Here is an 11123-nt window from a genome sequence, read left to right as displayed (position 1 = left end):
TATTTGGGCATGAAGGACTTTCTAAGGCGTATAGTGGTTCGGACTATAACAACGGACACTTTTGGCACTTGGGCCGGCAAAAAACATTTTTCTTTTTAAGTTTTTGAATCTTTTTAGAATTTTTTTAATGTTTTTAACATTTTAACTAAAGAAATGTTTTTCCTTTAGTGCATACCAATGTCTAGATAGAATGGCATTACCCTTATAGGTTAAATATGTCGCCCATTCGGAAGAGGTGTGGGTGTTATATTTCATATAGGTACCCTATATAGGCACAGGTAACACTGCAGCCTTTCACCTATATCTTTCCCTACATTTCATACATATCGGTTCATAGGGACTGACCATTTAACGTAGATACAACACTGCATTCACAACACTCCAAGCGTAGGAGGAGAACATGGCGGCTGCAGGCTAGTGCGGCGCGCGCGTCAGACGCCGAGTTCTCTGAGCACTGCGGTGCTGCTGCTGCCTCCCTGAAAATGTGGAAACTACGGAGAATGGGGCTTTGAGCATCGTTGAGCATCTTCTGAAGCACGTTTGTATAATCCTGTGGGGTGTGCGTAGCGGAGACGGCTTCGATCCTTCGTTGTATTTCTACCTTTGTTGTGTCGGTGGTGTGGGCGGTTTCTCGGCGATGTGCTGGAGTCAGGACGCTGCCCTTCAATCCCTCCCCGTCAGCCCATCACCTCTGTGGAGCCGGTGGCAGAGAGCAGCCGTGGAGCTCCGCCGAGGTCGCTCGGCTCGGGGACTGCTGAGAGGTAGGCTGGGTTGTGGTGGGGTAGCGGGGCAGCGACTGGAGCAGCAGCAGGCTCCCTTGGAAGAGGTTCCCGATTTTGGAGCTGGAGCTGGAGAAGGAGGGGGGAAGCAAATTAGACCCGAAACTGGAGTGCGGGGTTGGTGGGGTTGGCGGTGCTTCTGCCACGATACTGGACCAGACAGGCGAGGCTGCGGGGGTTAGTGAGTATTCGGATGACACGGAGGCAGCCAAACTTAAAGACAAAAAATCCATTCTTAGGAAAACGAATACAAAGAGTGCTAGGAGCTTGAGCGAGAAGAAGCGAAGGAAACAGAGGGTGGGAAAAAACTATAAATCCCCAAATCCCCCACTCCAGAAAAAGTGGCAAGAGCAGAGCCCTCCACATCTATTACCCCAGCTATAGAAAGAGCCAGGCTTAGTCAAAGCACTTCAATTAAGGGGAAAAAGAGCAACAAAAATTGTAAAAGTGGCCCTCATGGGTGGGGCTAAAATCCTAAATCTCACTAGTAGCACTGACACGGGCAAGATCACCCCCTCTCTGCGTTCGTATTTCAAAGTTTTACCTCAAGTATTGGATTTGATACCGGCCAAAAATACAGACAAGGGCATTAATATACCTACACCTTCACCTCTCCTGACCACAACTATAATCTCGGATAATTTTATCAGCAACAGCAAGCTTAAAACTTATACACCAGCCTCAGATATGGCAGACATTCTATCTCTCCCGCCAACGAGTGTTGAAGAAAATGTAGGGTGTGCGCAAGGCCCAATAGCCCAAGAAAGTCCACATAATCTAGAGGAGGGAGCCGAGGAAGAAGGAGCCAAAAGTGAGAGGCCTACCCACACAGAGAGTGCACTGGAAGCCCTTGCAGCCTCAATAGCCTCAATGAGAGAAGAAATCCGAAATGACTTTCTGATTTCCAAGGCAAACCAGAATGATATCCGGACATCCTGTGAGGTGTTGGAGAGGAAAGTGGATGGACTGAGTGAAAGAACAGAAAAACTGGAGGGTTCTGTAGGGGTGATGAAGGCGAGCCTGGAAGTAGCCGAGCTAAAAATCCAAAATTTACGGAAGGAAGGAGATGCAATGAAAGAAAGAGTGGAATCACTAGAAAATTATTCGCGGCGGAACAACCTGCGTATCCTGAAGATACCTGAAGGGAAGGAAGGTGGAGACCTTAAGACCTTCATAATCAAACTATTGAAGGATTCCCTTAATTTCGAGGAGTCAGCAGAGGAGCTTGACAAAGACATACAGCGAATTCACCGTGACCCCTTTCGGCTGAACCCTGGCAGATCCAAACCTAGGAAAATATTGATCAATTTCTTAACATATTCTTTGAAAGAAAAAATTCTAAATCTTTCTCTAAAATTAAAATCAATAAAGGGTCCTGATTTTATCTTCGAAATACGTTCTGACCTCTCCAAACCTACAATGGATAGGCAATGGGAATTAGGTCAGAGGATGGATAAATTTAGGGCAGCCGGAGCAACCGTCCAGATGAGGTTCCCTGTATTTTTGCGTGTTATGTACAACAATAAAATGCACAACGTTAGATCACCTGTTGAGGCCGATGAATTATTGGAATCCATCAGTAATCATTCCCAGGGTAAAGTTTAGCTTTGAAACAAATAAATAGCGCTCTCATGCACATTCTGTTCACCTAGTCATGATACACATTGTGGATAGTGGTTAGTACCACTGTATCTCTCTTAGTATTGTATCTAGCGAGAAATAAAAAGAAAAAAACCCGCAAGGGCTCTAAGGGTGGAAAAAAAAAAAAACACATAGGAAATGGTATGGTTACTAAAACGAGGGAAAAAAAATAAATAAATAAAAAAAGAAGAAAGCGTTAAATAAAAAAAAAATTGCCTTTGTATTTCAAGGGGGCAGGAAGGGCAGGAGGAGAATGCGTTGTAAGACGCGAATCCGGCCTTACATCAGGTCGGAGTAAGTATGGGAGGGTTCTCCAAGGGTGGGGTGGAGGGTGTAGGGGGAGGGGTGGAAAGTATAAAAAGTCAAAAAAATCCTCAGAAGCCGGGCCTTCCAAGACATGTTTTTAGCCCAAGTAGAGAATACTGCCATTTTCGGGGAAATAAAACAACAACGAGGTGCAGGGGTGTGGTAATTGAGATGGACGTTAGATGACCTCAGTCCAATTTTTATCATGGAATGTCAATGGTCTGCGCGTGCAGGGCAAAGGAGAGCGTATTTTACAATATTTACGAGATTCCCCAGCGCAGATCATTGTCATCCAAGAATCACATCTTTTAAAAAGTGAGGCCAACATAATTTAAAAAAAAGCAGAGATGGATAGACAAATTTATCAGTACCGACCATAATGCCAATATAAGAGGAATTCTCCTACTTTGCAAAAAATCTGCTAAGGTTCAGATCCTTCATTACAAGGAAGATCAAAGTGGTAGATGGCTCTGGGTGAATATGTCCATAAACGGTTGGGTGTGTAATCTAGTCGGATATTATGGTCCTAACCCCGATGACTCCTCCTATTTAGAAACAATAAGGAACCATTTGACGACCTCTTTAGTTCCAATAATATGGGCAGGGGACTTCAATGTTGCATTAAACCCAAAATTGGACAAATCAACTAACTATAGAGGCCATATTCCTTCCAAATCCAGACAGTCCCTTAAAAGGATAATGGAACAGTTAGGCCTGGCAGATCTATGGAGAGAAAAGGCGGGCAACAAACAAGGGGTATCCTATAGAACTTTAAAATACAAACATACGTCGAGAATTGATTTTGCGTTATTTAGTTACTGCCTCCAAAATTCCCTTACTGGTATCAACTATATCCCCTCTCATCTATCGGACCATTAAGCTCTTTTATTCTCTTTAAAACTCACAGCTCAAACCAAACATCCATTTTGGTCATTCGACAGTACTATCCTGTTAGACCAAGAGGAAGTGAGATATTTGATGAAGGAAACGAGCTCGTTCTTGGATACAAATCTAAACTCAACTTCTCTTGACACGGTATGGGAGACTCTGAAAGCATTTCTGAGAGGATGTATAACAAACAGATCCTCCCACCGGTACACAATATATCGAATGAAGATTAAAAATCTTGAACAGGAACTAGAAAAGATTGAGTAGAGGCTCGGAGCATCAATCGGTTCACCTCAGGACCAAAAAAACATACGAGTCACTAAGAGATGGGAGGCGAGTAAAATCTCTCATTTTGAATTTGGAGAGGCAGCAGGAAAGATCTTAGCTTGGAAGGTCAAGGCAGACCAAGCGAAAAATTTCATCAGAGAAATCAATATTGAAGGCGAGAGCGCTGCCAGGACCTCTAATCAGGAGATAAGTATTGCCTTCAGGGAGTTCTTCGAGGAGATATACAGGGAAGACGCCCCCGATGAACAGTCGACAAGGGACTCATGGTTAAATCAGATATCTCTACTGTCCCTTTCATCCACACAGAGCGAAGGGATTGAGATGGAAATTTCTGAGACTGAGGTAAGAAATGCCATTAGGTTACTCAAGCATGGAAAGGCGGCAGGCCCTGATGGGTTACCGGGTGAACTATATCGCGCCCTGGGAGATGCCAATGCCCCTACACTAACGGCCCTCTTCAACGGAATCTTGAGGAAGGGACAAGACCCCCCAAGATCTTGGGATGAGGCTACCATAGTATTGATCCCTAAACAAGGCAAAGACCCAACTTTATGTGGGTCTTACCGCCAGATATCATTACTGAACAGTGATTACAAGATCTTTGCCTCCATTATGTCATCTAGATTGGGTTCAGTAATGGGGGAAATCATACACGCCAGCTATATGACCTGACGTATGATCTGGTGGGGGCAATAGATATTGCCTCGACCTTTTCCCTTCCGTTGGCAACACTCACTCTAGACGCAACTAAAGCCTTTGATAGGGTCAGTTGGCCCTATCTAGGTGCTGTCCTGAAGAAGTTTAACTTCGGTGAGAAGTTCTGTCGTACTGTATTACTTATGTACAATGCTCCAATAACTCGGCTATTAATTAATGGTACACTGTCTGGCTCTTTTAAAATCTTGAGAGGTACAAGACAGGGCTGCCCGCTCTCCCCTCTCCTCTTCAATCTGTACATCGAACCATTTGCAGAAATTTTAAGGGGAGATGAAAATATTCCATCATTCAGATTTGGGGAGTGGGAAAGACGGGTAGCACTTTATGCAGACGACATTCTAATTCTAACATCCGATCCGGTGACATCATTCCCAGCGGTCATTAAGAGAGACGAAGAGTTTGGTCGCATCTCGGGGTATGAGATAAATGCTAGTAAAACTGACATCATGGCATGGAACATCCCCAACTTACAGCTGGATGTGACCAACTCAATGCGATATCTGGGTATCCGGGTGGTTCAAGATGTCTGCAACATTGCTCAAGTCAATCTAGAAAGAGTGTATAACGAGTGTAGGAAACTGTTAAAATCATGGTCCAATCTTCCATTGACCCTCTTAGGCAGAGTGAGTCTGATAAAGATGTCTATCCTCCCTAAATATGCGTTTATTTTTAACACCATCCCCCTGGCATTCGATAGTAAAACCTTGGAAAAGTGCCAGAGAGAGTTAAATTCCTTTATTTGGAATTATAAATCAGCGAGAGTGGCATGGAAGAAGTTGAGGAGGAGGAGGGAAAAGGGGGGACTGTTCTTGCCCGACCTACAGTATTATGCATGGGCCTTTCAGTTGGCCCATTCCAGAATGCTCTTAAAAACACCATCTAATACAGCTGCTGGCGCAATGTTTAAAGCCATGTTGGTTGGAGCTGCACTTTCAACTAACGGATTCATGTTTAAATTCGGGGACCAAAAATATTTCAAAAAAGTAAAGCAAAAAATCCTCATGTCCCAGGCGAAAGCCTGGTCACAGATAAGGAAAAGACTAGGTTTGCTGTACTTCTCAAACTATGCACCTATCTGGGACTCCCCCGGTTTACCGTTATGTTTGAAAGATAGACTGGCAATACCGGTGAGAGATGGAGGAATGACAACATGGGGAGAATTGCTTGCGGGAGAGACACTGAGGTCCTGGGAGCAACTACGGGAACAACTGGGCCCGAGTTTTCGAGATTTAAGTTCATACCACTGGACAGTTGGGTGAAAGCTCTGGGTAGGTCATGGGTAATACTTGGGAAGTATAGCACCATAGAACAAAAGTTGTTAGAACGACAAGGCGGGGGTAAAGAAGTTACGCAGTGGTACTGGTATCTGTTAGATGAGATAGATGGAGAATTTACCCTCCCGGAGGAATTATGGGGAACAGAACTTGGGACCCAAAGTATAGACATCTGGCAGAAATCATGCACCCTGTTGTATAAAACTGTTAAACCTGCATGGCTGAGGCATAAAAAAATGTTTACGTTACATCGAGCCTACTTCTCCCCCCAAAAATTGTCTACATTTATCCCAGGAAAGAAATGCAATAAGTGCAATTACATCGGGGCCTCGGACGTCCATATGTTTAAGGATTGTCCTTGCATAGCCCAGTTTTGAAACGAAGTGAAAGTGACCCTTGACTCCATACTTAATATCTCTGTGTCCATCACATTACCTTTTATCATCTTTGGATGGGACAATAGTATAACCGGCCTTGCAAGGCCATTCTTGTTCTATGCAGTCTTGCTGGCTAGAAGACAGATATGTAAAGTTTGGATAGAAAATACGGCACCAACACACGCAAACTGGTTGTCATCTCTGTATGAAACATCTAAGACAGATATGATGAGATCTTGCAGCACACGTAATGTGGCTTTTTGGGATCTTTTGGTTCAATGGAAACAATAGCCGAGTTTTTTTTTTCCCCGGTCCAATGATTACGCCACAATACTCCAAGAACTAGGCCCCCCCTCTCGGTTTCACGGCTGGTTCTACAGGTATTAATACCAAGTCTGGAGTTAGGACAGGTATGATCCTGTTCACCCCCTTACCTCTTAAGGTCATCTCCTGCTGATCCTCAGAAATCGTGTCGTCAGGCGGGTAAATCATGCACCTCGACCTAAGACGCGCATGGCAGTTGGAGGCTAATTAAGAGGAGGGCAAGGCAAATGAGGATTAAAAGGAAAGAAAAAAAAACCACTGCATTCAGAACGCAGGTTTTTCCCTAGAAAGATACGCATACATTATGCATAAGGCTTCTTGGAAGCACAGCAGGACTCACAGCAGGACGAACATCTCCTGTATAATATCTATGTTACAGTTCCAGCTCAACGTCATCCTTTAGGCTGGCACAGTAACACAGCAAGGTAGGACACCTAGATAGACCTGTTGGTATATATACATCATGTCTTGCTTAGACAGAGAGAGGAGAACGTGACTTCCCGGCTGACACTGACCAGAGACGCTTAGGTTCCTGCATGCAGCTGCTCCAGCTAGCAGTGGTCCCTCACAGGTTGTCCAACTCGAGACCAGGATGGGGTCCCATATTCTCTCCTTTCTCAGGTAATGGGGTTGACTAGACCTTAGATGAATTCTTGGCTTAATGCATAACACCTACACAGATGCTAGGTACATATAGTTAGGGAGGCATAGTAGGAGTACTCACTTTTCTTATCATGTGTTTTATGTACTTGTATATATCCATGATTACTGCAAAATGGTAGAACTTTACCATGTTAGTTATAGATTCCTTACCTGTTGAATTACCCCCAGGCGTCAGACTGGATCCGGAAAGTTTGTCGTCAGCAATACCTCTGCGCGTTGGTAGGCATCGTCGGTCGACTCCGCATCCGTCATGGTCACCGTGATGACGTCATGGAAGATACCTAGACACCGCCCACACGCCAGATGTCAGTTCTTTCTTTTTTTGTGCAAGGCAACACAGATCTGGAGAGAGCAGTTACCTCCAGTCATTTTTTGACTGAACTTTTTTCAAAGTCTTTTTTTGAGTCCGACGACTCTTGGTGCACTAGGGATGCGTGAATTCAAGGCTTGCGGATCCTGTTACCGACTGATGTTGGTGACGGATCCGCACCGGGAGTGCCTCTTTTGTCTGGAGCGCGACCACAACCCCAAGTCGTGCTATGCCTGGCAGTCCATGGCTCCGAAGGATTTGCGAGAGCGGTCTGAAAAGCTTTGGGAGCACCAGCAGTTGGCTCTGTGCCGCTAGAGGTCCCGGTCGCGAGGGAGGTTGAGGGACCGGTCGTGGAGCCACCACCACTCATCTAAATCGTCCAAGTCTTCGCACTCTGGGTCAGGTAAGTCGAAGCACAAGAAGAAGTCTAAGAAGCATCATTGCTCTTCGACTTCCCCTCATCTGTCGGCCAAGGCGACGGAGGGTGCAGGTGGTGCCACTCCCACGGCTCCGCGTACAGAGCCTGTAGAGTCGACTTAGGCCTTCCCTCCCTTTCCAGGACCACCAGCGACTCCCGCCCAGCTTCGTCAGTCCTACGAAGCCTTGCACCCGATATTTGGGTGGTCTGCCCCCGCTGGTGCACCTTTGGGACCCGCTGGCTTGGCTGGGGGCCCTGGCCTTTGACGCCTGCGGCTTTGGCTCCTTGCATCCAGGCCTGCATCCGCATCAGCGCTGGTCAACCTTGTAACGCTTCCACCGGCGCCAAATACTCTGGCAACACGTCCGCAAGCGACTCAGGTTGGACCCCCGACTGATGTCGACCCTGGCTTCCCACTCCACGTGGAAACAGCGCTGGACCCGACGTCAATGGGTACTTTTTTGCCTACTTTCCACCCTGGCCATTTTCAGCCAGTTTGGGAGCCAGAGGAGGGTGAGGAAGACTGGGAGGGGGGTGAGGACCCTCTCACAGGTCAAATTCAGGATGACCAGGACTGGAGGGAGGGCCTCTGGGAGGCCAGTGGTTTGGATACCTCACCAGCACTTGGTCTGTTGTTTCCTCCTTCCATGGCTACGGAAGAGGGAGCGTCTTACGCAGTGGTGTTGCATACGGCGGCTGAGGCCTTGGGCCTTGAGCTTCCTACGGTGGGATTCAGGACGAATGTATGAGGTTACAACGCATACATTCACAAAGCATACCATCACAACGCAACTTTTACAACGCAGGATCCATTACAACACATGCCATTACAACGCAGATGCTATTACAACGCATGCCATTACAACATAAGTATAGGTAAGTATATAATTTAATTTATATAAATTTCAATGTAATTTAATTACAATTTTTTTTAATTATTTATCTAAATTAATTGTAATTTTTAATTAATAAAATATAATTTACTATTCTAAATCCGAGGGGTGTAATAGTAGGGTAAGTGTTGGATAGTGTAGGGGTAAAAATTACTATTCTAACTCAAGGGGGGTGTAATAGTAAGATAAGTGTTGGATAGTGTAGGGGTAAACATTACTATTCTAACTCCAGGGGGGGGTGTAATAGTAGGGTAAGTGTTGGATAGTGTAGGGGTAAAAATTACTATTCTAACTCCAGGAGGGTGTAATAGTATGGTAAGTGCTGGATAGTGTAGGTGTAAAAATTACTATTCTATCTCCAGGGGGGTGTAATAGTAGGGTAAGTGCTGGATAGTGTAGGCTTAAAAATTACTGTTCTAACTCCAGGGGGGTGTAATAGTAGGGTAAGTGTTGGATAGTGTAGGGGTAAAAATTACTATTATAACTTAAGGGGGGTGTAATTGTAGGGTAAGGGTTGGATAGTGTAGGGGTAAAAATTACTATTCTAACTCCAGGGGGGTGTAATAGTAGGGTAAGTGCTGGATAGTGTAGGGGTAAAAATTACTATTCTAACTCCAGGGGGGTGTAATAGTAGGGTAAGTGCTGGATAGTGTAGGGGTAAAAATTACTATTCTAACTCCAGGGGGTGTAATAGTAGGGTAAGTGCTGGATAGTGAAGGGGTAAAAATTACTATTCTAACTCCAGGGGGGTGTAATAGTAGGGTAAGTGTTGGATAGTGTAGGGGTAAAAATTACTATTCTAACTCCAGGGGGTGTAATAGTAGGGTAAGTGTTGGATAGTGTAAATAAAATAAAATTAAAATAAAATATTCAAAATTATTATAATACGGGGGCGTGGCTAGCAGCCAAGCATGGCGGCCGCATAGCGTGAGAGCTCCCGAGGGCACTGCAGCCTCACAATAAATCCGACACATCTATCCGCTACCCAGCCCGCCTGAAGCGGCGGCGTTCGGATCCAGGGCCGAAGCGGTGCCACCGGTCAGACTTTCCGAAAAATCGGAGGACCGGAGCCTGCAATAATCCAAGTGGCAAGTCTGGGCCTACCACCGGGGGAGCAGCACCGGCATTGCATCACACCCAGGCCCCGGCGGAAGTGCGACCGAGCCGGCCGAGAGGAGTGGACACACCCCGGTACCCGCCTACCAGAGCGCAACCAGCCTGAATCACCGGGTGGCATCATCCGGTGTAGCACCAGCGGACAATTCATCCCCACGGGACCGGCGCGGCACCTCCGAAATAGCGAGTACAGCCTTGACCGCGCTGAACGGCGCTGACATCTCGACACTCCCCCCCCCCCCCTCTGGGGGCCTGGCGGGCGGCAGAACTCAATTAAGGCAATATTTAGGCCCCGCTTGACCGTGGGGCCGCAGTGGACGGACGTGCCAGCACCGAACAGAGGTGAGGGAGATCGGTGCCCCCGGGGGACGGCGCCAAACCGTGATTGAAAGCGGGAGCCCGCGAGAGAGCCTCGGGGCCCACATACTAACTGATAACGTCAGCAGCCCCGACCTGGTAAGGACATAGACCCGGTACACTGAGGCTTACCTGGCCTGTGGGAGGGCGGTGGCCCGAGAACGGAACCTGCGTCATCCGGTGTACCTGAGGGTGATGGACCGGCACGAAAAAACATAATTGAAGGCCGCAGTTCCGGCCCAAGGTGGAATATCGAGGAGCGGGAACACGGACCCCGAGGCGCGGTGTACAGCGACTCACCAGAAACCCACACAGCCACCACCGCGACTGTCCAACATCACCGCGACGACCACTGAGGCATACACAGAAAACTGGGGCTACACCTGGCATGACGCCCATCGACCTGTTGCTCCCTGGCTGGTGCCTATAGACGGCGGACGAAGACGTGGCGCAGATCACGAATAAGCTGAGCAAGACCCCGGATTTCACGTGCCCCAACACCATGGCGGGCAAAGGCCTTAGGAGTGGGTCCACACAGGCCAAATTAGACAAATTTGCTTACGGACATCAAGGACAGCAGCAGAACACAGGGCGATCCTCCGCCGGTCATGCCCATACCCAGGAAACAGAGGGAGCGACAAAAATAACGCTAGAGGACATCATGAAAACAGTCACAGAGGTAAAAACTACAGTGGGCGCCATCTCCTCTGAAGTCTCCTTGCTGCGAGCGGACTTTCACAAAATGGCGGAGAGGGTGTCGCAAGTAGAGGTG

This window comes from Lissotriton vulgaris, unplaced genomic scaffold (genome assembly GCF_964263255.1).
Source record: "Lissotriton vulgaris unplaced genomic scaffold, aLisVul1.2 SCAFFOLD_2457, whole genome shotgun sequence".
Lineage (NCBI taxonomy): Eukaryota > Metazoa > Chordata > Amphibia > Caudata > Salamandridae > Lissotriton > Lissotriton vulgaris.
The sequence above is the reverse complement of the archived record's forward strand: the minus strand, read 5'-3'. Positions refer to the sequence as shown.